This window comes from Miscanthus floridulus, chromosome 10, assembly GCF_019320115.1.
Source record: "Miscanthus floridulus cultivar M001 chromosome 10, ASM1932011v1, whole genome shotgun sequence".
In the NCBI taxonomy this organism is placed as follows: Eukaryota; Viridiplantae; Streptophyta; class Magnoliopsida; order Poales; family Poaceae; genus Miscanthus; species Miscanthus floridulus.
The window spans coordinates 22,653,265-22,667,095 of NC_089589.1; the positions used below are offsets into that span (position 1 = coordinate 22,653,265).

Below are 13,831 nucleotides of genomic sequence, written 5' to 3' on the forward strand. Positions count from 1 at the left end.
CTGCAACAGTAGATGGGTACTAGAATAATCACATTTAAATGATAACTGAGTACTTTTGGTACCAGATCTGGCGCATAGTAGCAAGCTAAAACGATAACGGAGTTAACAAATTAATGAGTAGCTAGCAGACGAGAATATGATGAAGTTTGATCTATGGATGATGTTGAAATATTATATACTTGGGCACCTAAAAATCGAAAGCAGCTACACCAATCTCAAGCCGTCACCCTTGTGTGAGTATATTTGTGAGTGGAAGAAGAGTATAATATCTCCAACAAAAACCAGAAAGAAAGAAAGAAAGAAAGAAAGCGGATGGAAATAAAAATAGAGAGGGCCGGGAAAGACTAGGCATATGCACCTTGATTTGCAGCGGGGAAAAGAGAATTAATGCTGTGTGTGTCCTACGGTTCCGGCGTCAAGGAAACGGACCTGTTGAGCGATGGCTGGAACGGGAAGTATGTAACGTTTGACCAAGTGCCGGCGTGGTTTGCCTAACAGTTGCACGGTTGGAGATGCCTAGATCTGGCCTCTGGCTCGGTGTGGTGTGGGCTACTGCTCTGCTTGACGGACGCTGGCGGAGGTGGGAGTAGGTGGTGTCTGAAGGGCTGAGGGCCGATAGCGAGGATTGCGGCTAGCCGGCAATAGAGGCATGAGCTAGGAGACGTGAGGTGTGCCTGCGTTGGCTACGCTGGGGCCGCTTTAGTTGGTGAACGAAGGCGAATTTATTTATTGTTGGGCATGGCCACCTAGTTAACTGAGCTGGTAGTGGCAGAGAATTTTTTTGTTTTACTCTGAACAGCTTCAAATATAAACACACACACACACACAACCACAAGGTAGAGGAGAATGTTTATATATAGGGATTTTTGTCCACAATAAAAGGAAGTTTGTAGCACACCATGATTTTGTGTTTTGTGTCTCCAGCACACCCAAGCAAATAAAATGACTAGCTAGCCCACGGGCCCACTCTCCATTCCCTTTGCATGCATTTTATTTCTCCGTCCCTAATCTCCTTTTCCCCCTCTGGTGGCCAACAATCGTGTTGTTGGCTTCGACCAGGCACACTAGATCTCTCCTTTGCCGCTGAGCAGTAATACAGATGCCACCGCCCAGCAACAACAAGGGCCAACCAGGCCCATCAACGAAGTGCAATGAGATTTTTTTTGTTTGTACCAAAGAGAGACTCTAGAAGCTTCTAGCTCTGTCGCTAGCTACTACAATTTGTCCATCATCAACTTCTAGCACTCGAAATCCCTACCTCTGGCTTCGCGTATTTTTTCCCTAACCACTCCACCTGTAAGATGTTTGTGTTTTTTGAGACCATAAGACGTTTGTGTTCTTTTGGGATATTCGTCCTCTCCATTTTATGTCATATGGTTTTGAAATGAGTATTTAGGATATGAAATGACTTCAAATGAAAAATTGTCAACTACAAAGTTTTATAACTTTCTGAGTTCTACAACTTTGATTTTGGTCATTTCTCCAATAGAGGTCATTTAAAGAATTTCAATTTCAAATGTGAGGAAATTCAACCGTAATTTTCCTTAGACAGATGATTTAAAATGAAAAAAGTTGTCATCTACAAAGGTGCACAACTTTTCAAGATCTACAACTTTTGTTTTGGGATTTTCTCCATCCGAGGCCATTTAAAAAGTTCGAATTTTGAATTTGAGAAATTAAACATAATTTTTGTTGAATAGATGATTTCAAATGAAAACGTTGTCAACTACAAAGTTGCATAGCTCTTCGAGATCTACAACTTTTGTTTTGGTCGCTTCTCCATCTGATATCCTTAACTACAACTACACACCCACTTGTGACTATAGAACATATGGATTGCTTTGGTATTAACTTCTATGAAATCTTGCAAACCAAATAGAGAGACATCCTAACGACTTTAAATAAAAAAGTTTTGATCTACAAAGTTGCATAACTTTTCAAGGTCTATAACTTTTGTTTTGGTCGTTTCTTCATCCGAAATCCTTAACTACCACTGCACACTCATTTGTGACTATAGAGCATATGGACTCCTTTGATATTAACTCTATAAAATCTTGTGGTGTATATTTAGTCATTCAAATGATCTCAAATCAAAAAGTTGTAGATCTTGTCGAGTACTACAACTTTGGTGTAGTCTTCGTCAGACAGCATATGAGAAAGTTACAAAGTTCATATCACTGCCGAATCAAGACATGAACCGGTAGTTTATAGTATCACTAGTGCTTTTAGCCAAAATCGCAGGGATGACCCAATATCATTGCCAGTTCATGGCTCAAACTGGCAGTGATATCATTGCCGGTTTTAGCCACAAACATGGTCCAATGTGGAAATGAGTCGAAGGGAAGAGAGTGTCAAGGGCAATATGGACCTTTGACTGGGCATGATGTGTCATGGACAAAACTAATGTTTTCGCTTGTGTTTGTGACTAATTCATTGAGTACAATGCGCTGTGCGCAAATCCACTCTTTCTGAGTGTCCTGGGGACAAAAATCCCTATAAATATCAACTGATGAAGCAACCACACCAGAAGGGAACAGAGATGGGGACAACATGGAACTTTTGTATAACTGGAAACCACGACGATATATATATATATATATATATACTTACCATAACGTTATAGTAAACCACTTAGTATGTAGTTACTGTAATCTCGTAAATTAACATAGTAATTATCGTAACTCAAAGTGGCTACAGAATAAGTTATTTTGTAGCCAGCTACAGAGTAGTAGTTCTATATATATATATATATATATATATATATATATATATATATATATATATATATATGGGGAAAAGGTTGGGTTTGAATTACAACAGATGGTTGCAATCAACTCTGAAATTACGAATAGCTTATGATCGGCCCTTTATATCTAAAAAAAATGATCGGTGGCTGGTCCAATGCGGCCTCTAGGGACTAGTTAAGATTTTTTTTTTAAAGAAACAGATCGACAAGTGCTGAATATGGAGTGCTTACAATTACAGAACAAGATGATCGACGAGCTCGCTCGCTGGCAGCTGTCACCTGCCACCGATTGGACCTGTGCGCCCTGAGAGTAGATCAACAGAGGGGATGATTGGATCAACAGATGAAGCAGATGAATGAAGCAAACCAGAACGGAAGAGATGAAGGGGGCGACATACAATTTTTGTATAACTGGTAACCACGATGATGGGTATCTTCGCCGAACAAATACGGAAGAAGTTAAAAGATGGGGTTTGAATCAAAACGAATGGCTGCAATCAGCTCTGCAAATAAGAATGGCTTATTCGTCAGTGGTTCGTTCAATGCGATCTCTAGGGAGGGTCAATATTTGAAATAAAAGAAAAAGAAACAGCTCGAGGAGAAGTGCTGAATCAATATTGGGTGCTTACTGCTTACACAGTTACCGATCAAGACCACGATGATGGGTATCTTCGCCAAACAAAAAATGAAAGTTGGGTTTGAATCACAACGAATGGATGCAATCAACTCTGCAAAAACGAATGGCTTATTATTCGTCAGTGGTTGGTTGGCTGAATCCGACCTCTAAGGGAGGGTCATTCTTTTTCATTATTTCAAATAAAAGCAAAACAGACAGATCGAGCAGAAGTGCTTACAGTTACCGAGCAGGACTGCAAGACGATCGACGAGTTCGCAAGCTCGCAGCTGGCTCCTTCCGATCCGAGGCTCTCGCGCCCGGAGACGAGAGTGGACGGATCGATCAGCAGAACAGTGATGTGTGTGACATGAATGAATGAATGAATGAAAGCGAGATGATGGGGATAGAGAGACGCGTAGAAGCAGAGGAGGCCTGCATGCTTTATACACACACTGCCTACGACGGAGGGGAGAGGACGCTTGTATCCACCTGGAAGCAAGCAAGGGATACATTTTCTGACGGGTCACGTTAGCTGCGCGCCCAGGAAGGAATGTATCCTCAGTGCTTTTGCTTTAGGCCGCGGCGTTGGAAGCATGTTGCAGCGATCCATCCTGATGTCGTGTGAGGGCTTTTGCTTTTGTCCACTGGAATTGGAAACGGCAAAGCATATGTTGCAGCGAGAAGCAAGGAATGTATACAAGCTGGTCGTGTGCTGCCAGCGAGATGTTGGAGGGGGCCGTGTCGGTGCGGTCGAACATGAGGACGAAGTCCCCCGGGAGCAGCTGCATGTGCATCGCCGACACGCCGATGCTCGCGTGGAGGAGCTGCCATTCTCCCTGGGACGGGGCATCACCGGCGGCGGCGGCATTGGCAATGCAGCTGGCGATCAGGAGAAGGTGGAGAAGGAAGGATCTTGGCTTGGGCATGGCTGCTGAGCATGCACGCACGCGATCTTTAAGCCTTTTCATGCATCCTTGCAATGTGATAAGCTAAGGTAGGGTGTACAGAGTGTGTTGCATACTTGCTTCGCATTGTGACGTTGTGTTGGTGGAGGGTTGGTACAGGGAAGGTTGTGGGGAAATGGGGAATACGCATTTCATGCTTGGAACCGGGTATGCCATTTTTGGACCTGCATTCATTCTGTTGACCAGTGAAAATATTCAGGTTTAGCTAATAATTAGCTGAATTTTTGCCAAAATTTGATCAAGCGGCCGGAATAAAGAGGAAACTAATGATTAGGAGAAGTATGCACTTTTACACTGCAGGAAGAACTTGCGAGTTTGTTTGAACTCTAGACTAGACTAAAAGTTCAAATCTTGTCCAACTTTCTGACTGGTGCAATGTTGTTTTAGCCCTCACCGAAATAGGTGAATTTTATAGAAATTCAGATGTTTCGGACCAAATCCCGGAAACCTCCTGAGGTAGAATCACCCAATTTATAAGAGCTCAATTATGATGGCCGCATCTCGAGGATTAATAGCAGCTACGCACTTGAACTCTATAATCCGGTAGTCTGTTTAGGGTCGAAGGACCAGGATGACACCATCTATCGCAGTCTGGGATAGAGTACAACACATTGATACGTAGGGTTACAATAGAAGTGGTTTACAAATTAGAGTGCGGAAGTATAATTTATTACACTAACTTGATTCAAATATAAGTAGTTCAAACCTACCTTGAAACACTCAAAATCAAGTGAGCCGGTAAAAGGATGTTCATTACATATAAGATCAACATGACAACCGAGGGATGTTAGAGCATATCTTCACCGGATTAAGAATAAAATGTTCCCCTTTTTCTGTAACTAGTGATAATAAAGGTTGAAGGCAAAAAGTAAACTCCACTAGACCCCTTTCTAATCTCCTTACACTATTGTTTTATTAATTGAGAAAACCACCCCCTGAATCCCTCAAAAGAAAGGGGAGATCAAATCAATCCCCCTTCCCTTACCCTCCCCGCATGCAGTGGTGTGTAGTGGCTAGAGACATGGCGGAGAAGAGAGGGCCTGAGATGCTAAATTTTGCTACAATCGTGACACAGGATTTCTTGGCTGCAATTTTTGTGAATGCGGTAGTTTATTTAATCTTAAATTTCTTTGAACTTTGTGGCAAAGCTAAGCATCAACCAAATAGGCCATCGGTTTGTTTTGTGGCCAAAGGTTTAGCATGCCATGCATGCTTTTATGCATGGGCGTGCCTAGTGCCCGGACGTCTGGATGCCTGCGCCCGCGCTGCTTGCTGCGTCCGTCCCGCCTGCCACGCTTGCTGCTAAGCCTGCCCTACATGCAATTGTTGCGCCTGCACGTCCACCCCGCATGCCGCATGCAACTGCTAAGCCTGCACACCTGACCCTGCAAGTTGGTGCGTCTTCGCATGCAGTTGTGCGCCTGATGCGCATGTAGGTGGGGACCACCCACGCCCGCTTCGCTTGTCACGCACGTGGGGACCACTACGCCTGCTAATGTTGCAACATGAAGCACTTCTGCAACATACGTCTAAAACATGTGAAACATTTGCAGCATACTCTTACAACATATGTGTATAGCAACCACAACATATGCAACATCTAGATAAAAACACTTGCCACATACGTCTAAAACAGGTGAAACATTTGCAACATACTCTTGCAACATATGTGTATAGCAACCGCAACATATGCAACATCTAGATAAAAACACTTGCAACATATATCTGAAATAGATGTAATATTTTGAATAGACGCTTGCAACATGTGTATATAGCCATTGAAACATATGCAACATCCAAATAAAACACTTGCAACATACGTCTAAAACAGATGAAATATTTGAAATATACACTTGCAACATACTTGTATAACCATTGCAACATATACAACGTCCAGATGAAACACATACAACATCCGGATGAAACACATGCAACATCCAAATGAAACATACGAAATATACATCTAAACGCATAAAACATACGGAGCTGGTGCCATAGAGTATGCGGGCCCGCGCTCCTTCTCTCTACCGGTCCTTGTCTCTCTGGTCACTGCGCATGCACAGGCCCTCACGCATTGCATGCACCCCACGCCGAGCGAGGCCAAATGCGCTCCCCTGCGCCCCACGCAAAACGAGTGGCCGCATGAGCTCCCATGCGCTGCCCCGCGCCGCATGCACCCCACGCCGAACGAGAAGCCGCCCATGCTCCCATGCGTTGATCTGTAGAAAAGGACCGGTGCAGGCCCCATCTGACTGCAACTACACGCCCTGCTTTTTTTTCTTGGTCATCACGTGCATGCGGGGGTTGGTCCGTCGGACGGACGCCCTCAACTAAGCATTACCGTTTACGCATCCTCCGTGTGGATATGAATTTTGATCATGGGCCACCTAACTCAACCTTCCAAAATTTTTTGACTTGACTTAACTGGCTGGTATGTCGGGTCAGATTCGAGTTATGATTTTAGACCCATGACCCGATCCAACCTGAGAAAGCTGACCCAAAGTAGTAAAACCTGATCTAATCCCATCTGCCAGTGCGTCGACGAACCAAAAATTTTGACATGACAATTTTTTATTGGCCCAAGTCGAGTCCGACCCGATCCCAGTGTTTAGCATCATCTAGCAGTTCCTTTTACTCCATTTCTTTCAAGACAACTTAAGACTCTTTCAATTCTTTTGGACACTCCTACCGGACCAACAACAAAGATGGGCCGGTCCTTACCAAGATCAAACAATAGACCTTATCTATAGAGATTCAAGTTCTATATATTTTCGGTCATTGTGTGTGACCCGAAACTTGATAAAAATGAATTACAATGCTGCCACTTTCAACTAATCAAGTCTAGGGGAAGAAACAAACTAAACTACTTCGACCTATAAAATACCAAAACGGCTGCCACTTGCATCCTTACTTTATGTCAGCCCAGTTGGCCCACTATGAAAATGGATCGAGAATGTTATCAGCGGCCCACTCACCTGCCTTCTCCGTGCTTTACTTGTCTCTGGAGACTACCAAATCATCCATTCCACACGGCTCAGAGCCTCGCACAGATCTCGCCTTCCTCCCGATCCTCCGGCGGCGCGTGCGCCACCTCGCCGTACAGCTCCGCCACCACCTCGGCCTCTGCCCCGCCCTATCCTGGTGGAGTCCTTCTCTCAGTCGTAGTACCGCATCTTCGGCTCTCCTACATCGTGTCACCTGCAGCGACACTGGCCGACTCAAGTCTCCGACCGCCCTGCGCGAGCGCTCCTTCCCTCACACGCGTCCTGTGCGGCGCTCCCCGATGCGCTCCGGTCGGGCGGAGTCGCCGACGACTGCGTCTCCTCCGCTCATACCGACCTCCGCATCGCCACGCTCGTGCCCAAATGAGGTAATGAGTTAATTTCTGGTGAGTGTGTAACACTGAAGATATTGGTAGAAAGTTCAGTAGACCGTGGAATGAGTATGAACGTGTTTGAGACTTCATGTTATATGTCATCAACACAATAACACCTAACACGATTCATGTTCCTTGTTACATATAGTTCACGAATCGAAATATTTCATTATTAGGGTATAATTGTTTGGTGAGGAGAAGGCATTGAAATAAATGCTGTAGTAGATTCTTTTTTTTTTTTGCTGTAGTTGTTGTTTGGTCATGTATTCGTTCCACCACTATGTGCTTATAATTATTTAACAATGGTTATTTATCGTGCATAAATCGAAAGATGCCTGTGTTCTGTACACGTATGTCTTACTTACTTATGCTAATAATAGAACTACTATTGAGGTCATTCATTCTAGAGAATTTTCATGATCTAGTTTATCGGTGGCAAGCATAAAGTGCCCTGTGTAATGGTTTTTGGGTACGGTGTGAACTTACAATGCTTTGCTGATGCATTTAGTGCACAGAATATGATGTTTGATCAAAATATTTGTCTATTTCTAAAATACTATTATATGAAATGGATGGCACTGGGATATATAGCATCTGATGCAATTTACCATATCCTCACTTAATCCAGAGGTTTTCAGACATCACCATGGTGGCTCTTCTAATCATATATTACCCACATTTGGTTCTCTGTTTGTTAAATAATGTTATATGGGAAAGAGATATTACTAAATCATCTTGCATAAGTACCAGTCACTTTTCTAAATTTTTTTAATTTCAGGATCAGATGATCTTTTCTGTTCTTGCTTTCTAAATTAATCTTATTTGGTATAGACCGTGTACAACAACACTACCACAAAAATGATTTCAGGAGACAGTGGGTTTTATTTACAGAGGCGGACATTTTCTTCCATTGCCTCTAAAAATCTCTTCCTGCCTCTATAAATAGATTTTCAGAGGCGTTAAAAAGACCATATCAGAAAATAAGGTCATTTTCAGAGATGGCCTTCTTATGAGGCCGTCTTTGAAAATCCAATTACAGAGGCAGTGTGTCACGCGGATTACAGAGGCGATGTGTTACACAGAGGACTTCTTACACAGAAGCTTATGGCATGACCCTCGATAACTATGTTGCGGTTCGGGCAATCTTTTGCCCGAGTTATCGGCGGCCATGATTAATGTGCCAAAATGCTAAACTGAGGTCAAATGTATCTCTCCACATTTTTATTAATCAGAACAATCTTCGTGCCTAGCAGAGGCACTGCTTTTCCTGTTCGTCTTTTGCGTGTGGGGAGACGAGCAACTGAGCACCAGCACCGTGCTCACCAGGCCCGAGCCGGTGCTCGCCCAGAGAGGCCGAAGGCATGCGCCAAGCAGCAGGAGCCGCGTGCTCCCAGAGCCCGAGCGGCGCTCGCCCAGGTGGCCATCCTCTCGTCGGTCTCCTCCCTGTCTCTACTTCCTTCGGTGCTTGCTCCCAGAGCCCGAGCGGCCGCCTGATCGTGCGGTGCACCGCTCGGCACCGGTGCCCTTCGGTGGTGTCCGGTGCCTGTCAAAAGTGCCGGCCCAATTTCCAGTCTGGCAGGTTCGAATTTCCATCTTTTGCGAATAGCTTATGATCGGCCCTTTATGTCTAAAAAAATGATCGGTGGCTGGTCCAATGCGACCTCTAGGGACTAGTTATGATTATTTATTTATTTATTTAAAAGAAACAGATCGACAAGTGCTGAATATGGAGTGCTTACAATTACAGAACAAGATGATCGACGAGCTCGCTCGCTGGCAGCTGTCACCTGGCACCGATGGGACCTGTGCGCCCTGAGAATAGATCGACAGAGGGGATGATTGGATCAACAGATGAAGCAGATGAATGAAACAAACCAGAATGGAAGAGAGGAAGGGGGCGACATACAATTTACCCCAAGTCACTGAAATCGCTCGAATCCTACCGCTCGGGTGGCGACTAACTATGACTGAAATTCCAGTGAACTGAAAGTACACTGTCCTAGCTAGCAAGGCCCCTTGAATAGCCTAAACGCAACCACAAGTTCCAGATGTAGAGAACTGGGCAGCAAGACGGTCGCACTTGGACCCCAGAGCAGAGAGAGCCCACATCGGCGGCGCAGCGCGCAAGTACGACGAACCCTGACCCCGACCTACGGATCCAAGCTCAGGAAACGAACAGAGCGCGCACGTACCTGCGGGCGTGAAATGCCGGGTAGCAGGCGGGGGCAGGACGGCGCGGAGACAGCGGAGAGGGCAGGAAAATAAGGCGCGCGGTCGGGCGGAGAATCCGAAGACGACGGCGCCGCCGAGGCCGGCCGGCCGTTTTTTTTTTGTCGCTCTCGCATCACGCGGTCTTCGTCCCTGTCTCGCTTCTGGAGTCGGGTTTTCGGCTGGGTCTGGGCCTTGCGCGTGGGGACTCTTGGGATCCACGGCCCTTGCCGAGCCATCGCCATCTTGTTCTCTGGCCTTTTGGGCCACTTTTGCTAGGCTTTTCTGCTTTGTCTGCCAAAAATCTTGGTAAAAGTTGCTCAAAAAAAAAAAAATTTGGTAAACGAAAAATTATGTATTGTTATTTGAATTCAATAAAACATATAAGGGCCAGCGCATAGCCAGAATGCCTTATATATCACCCACATCGCTCTATCAAACTCTCACCTTTGTCCCCCACCCCCGGTGATTGGCAATGGCGCAATGCTGAGTTAACTTGTTGCGCCATGTTCACTGTTTGTGAAAGGACCTTGGCCTGTTCCGCTCAGCCGGGTAAACGCGAGGCACTACCGCGTGCACAGACACCTGCGGAAGCACAATTCAAAAACTGCCCAAGAAAAAGTAGATCGAGCAAATTAATGATGTCCTGGGGTAGTGTAGAGCCTATTCCACTACCTGGATGTTGGTAGAAGTGAACGAACAAGTAGATCGGGACCAAACCCTAGAATCACCACAAACACAAATATAGCAATGCAAATCACAAGAACACAAGTGAGACACCGATTTATCCCGTGGTTCAGCTCGTCACTAAGGCTTGCCTATGTCCACGTTGTTGAGGTAGCCATTAAGGCTTTGGTCTCTTTCAACCTTATCCTCGTTCTCAAGTCAATAGAATAAACTCTTGAGATGAGGGGTGATTTCACTAGATGATTTGGGTGATTATAAACCTCCCGAGGCTACCACACAAGTTGGCAAGCTCTACGGGCGACACTTCTAGCCGGCTAGGAGCAAGCTCCAAGAGTAACAAACATAATCCACTGGCTTAAACGCGAACCAAGTGCTCTAGGAGATGAAGAACAGATTGGTGAGCTCTATAATGCAGTTTGGAGGCTCATACTCTCATGGATTTGCAAGGGAATCAAAGGGAGAAGCTTGAGGGGCTCCAAAGGTGAGTAAGAGAGGAAGAGAGCTGCTCTGGTCGCACTTGGGAAGAGAATGGTCTAGATAACCTTTGGGGAAAGCAGGAAGGTGATAGACATACCCTTGCTGTCCAACGGTAACTTTTAAGTCGCGGCAGTGCCACTTGGCCCAGACAGCTTAGAAAATAGGATTGTGAAGCTTGCTGTCTTGGCTAAGGTTGAAGGATATTTTGGTGGGTGTTTGAGCACTTGATCACACAGTTAAGCTTGTGTATTGTATCCCTCTTTATAATACGGCATTTCCTAAACTCAATTTCAAAGCACAAAAGAATTTAAATGCCTTTGAATCGGTTGCCGCTTTCTTTTGTAATTGGGGGTTCCACCATTGCATGTATTATCCTCTTTCTCAATATCACTTCATAAAGGCTTTGCAATCATCTTTGTCTCATCTCTTCAAGCAAACATACCTTGAGCATGTGACTTGAACCATTTCCATACATATGAGTTCACCCCATGGCTTCAAGTCACTTCTACTAATGATTTGATCATCAACACAATATGACTCCTCATAGCTCGATTAGTTCCTTGACTCAATGCAAGTACTCTCTTCTTCACCTTAGCCATGGTGCCTCGGTCCTCAAGCTATCGCTTGCCCTTCACCTTTGCTTAGTCCCTCAAAACCCTTTCCTTGCTATCTTCACATTATCAAGCCATACTCAAGTCACATCATATTAAGCATCCATTGAAAAACCAATTCTTCAATATTGTGATTCTTGCTTGAATATCTTCTAGATATGAATGTTGAGATCAATCAAGCTTCAGTTTGATTCACATAGAGATATATATGAATCAACATCAATATGGTCAAGCCAATTCACGATTCCTCATATCCTCTTCATTTTGGCTTGACACTCCTAACACTCTTTTCAATATCTATCTTCATACTTCTAGCTTGATCAAATCAATGCAAAGTGATTTTCCAAATCTTTATCCATGCAAGCAAACCAATAAAGAGACCGACTTATATCCAATATGAGTTGTGTCATTTGTCATTTAACCTTCGCTTGGTATTTCTTCATTTATGCATTCTTGACTCATTCTTCAATCCTCGATCAAAGCTAGTCCATTATCCAACTCTTCTTGTTCATGCAAAGCAAGCCACTATATAGTAGCAAGCTAAAACGATAACGGAGTTAACAAATTAATGAGTAGCTAGCAGACGAGAATATGATGAAGTTTGATCTATGGATGATGTTGAAATATTATATACTTGGGCACCTAAAAATCGAAAGCAGCTACACCAATCTCAAGCCGTCACCCTTGTGTGAGTATATTTGTGAGTGGAAGAAGAGTATAATATCTCCAACAAAAACCAGAAAGAAAGAAAGAAAGAAAGAAAGCGGATGGAAATAAAAATAGAGAGGGCCGGGAAAGACTAGGCATATGCACCTTGATTTGCAGCGGGGAAAAGAGAATTAATGCTGTGTGTGTCCTTCGGTTCCGGCGTCAAGGAAACGGACCTGTTGAGCGATGGCTGGAACGGGAAGTATGTAACGTTTGACCAAGTGCCGGCGTGGTTTGCCTAACAGTTGCACGGTTGGAGATGCCTAGATCTGGCCTCTGGCTCGGTGTGGTGTGGGCTACTGCTCTGCTTGACGGACGCTGGCGGAGGTGGGAGTAGGTGGTGTCTGAAGGGCTGAGGGCCGATAGCGAGGATTGCGGCTAGCCGGCAATAGAGGCATGAGCTAGGAGACGTGAGGTGTGCCTGCGGTGGCTACGCTGGGGCTGCTTTAGTTGGTGAACGAAGGCGAATTTATTTATTGTTGGGCATGGCCACCTAGTTAACTGAGCTGGTAGTGGCAGAGAATTTTTTTGTTTTACTCTGAACAGCTTCAAATATAAACACACACACACACACAACCACAAGGTAGAGGAGAATGTTTATATATAGGGATTTTTGTCCACAATAAAAGGAAGTTTGTAGCACACCATGATTTTGTGTTTTGTGTCTCCAGCACACCCAAGCAAATAAAATGACTAGCTAGCCCACGGGCCCACTCTCCATTCCCTTTGCATGCATTTTATTTCTCCGTCCCTAATCTCCTTTTCCCCCTCTGGTGGCCAACAATCGTGTTGTTGGCTTCGACCAGGCACACTAGATCTCTCCTTTGCCGCTGAGCAGTAATACAGATGCCACCGCCCAGCAACAACAAGGGCCAACCAGGCCCATCAACGAAGTGCAATGAGATTTTTTTTGTTTGTACCAAAGAGAGACTCTAGAAGCTTCTAGCTCTGTCGCTAGCTACTACAATTTGTCCATCATCAACTTCTAGCACTCGAAATCCCTACCTCTGGCTTCGCGTATTTTTTCCCTAACCACTCCACCTGTAAGATGTTTGTGTTTTTTGAGACCATAAGACGTTTGTGTTCTTTTGGGATATTCGTCCTCTCCATTTTATGTCATATGGTTTTGAAATGAGTATTTAGGATATGAAATGACTTCAAATGAAAAATTGTCAACTACAAAGTTTTATAACTTTCTGAGTTCTACAACTTTGATTTTGGTCATTTCTCCAATAGAGGTCATTTAAAGAATTTCAATTTCAAATGTGAGGAAATTCAACCGTAATTTTCCTTAGACAGATGATTTAAAATGAAAAAAGTTGTCATCTACAAAGGTGCACAACTTTTCAAGATCTACAACTTTTGTTTTGGGATTTTCTCCATCCGAGGCCATTTAAAAAGTTCGAATTTTGAATTTGAGAAATTAAACATAATTTT

The 13,831-nt window shown here is 44.3% G+C and overlaps 1 long non-coding RNA gene across 2 annotated transcripts; it reads right to left on the reverse strand.

The window, feature by feature from the left end:
• Positions 1-8,684: 8,684 nt before the first annotated feature.
• On the reverse strand, positions 8,685-10,557 carry LOC136487832 (uncharacterized). Of its 2 annotated transcripts, none has more exons than XR_010767374.1 (3): positions 10,359-10,557; positions 9,896-10,205; positions 8,685-9,515 (listed from the first exon to the last, which is right to left on the reverse strand). It is a non-coding gene; the product is annotated as an uncharacterized lncRNA (long non-coding RNA). The 2 variants fall into 2 exon arrangements; XR_010767375.1 differs by having other exon boundaries at positions 9,610-10,205.
• Between the last annotated feature and the right edge of the window lie 3,274 nt (positions 10,558-13,831).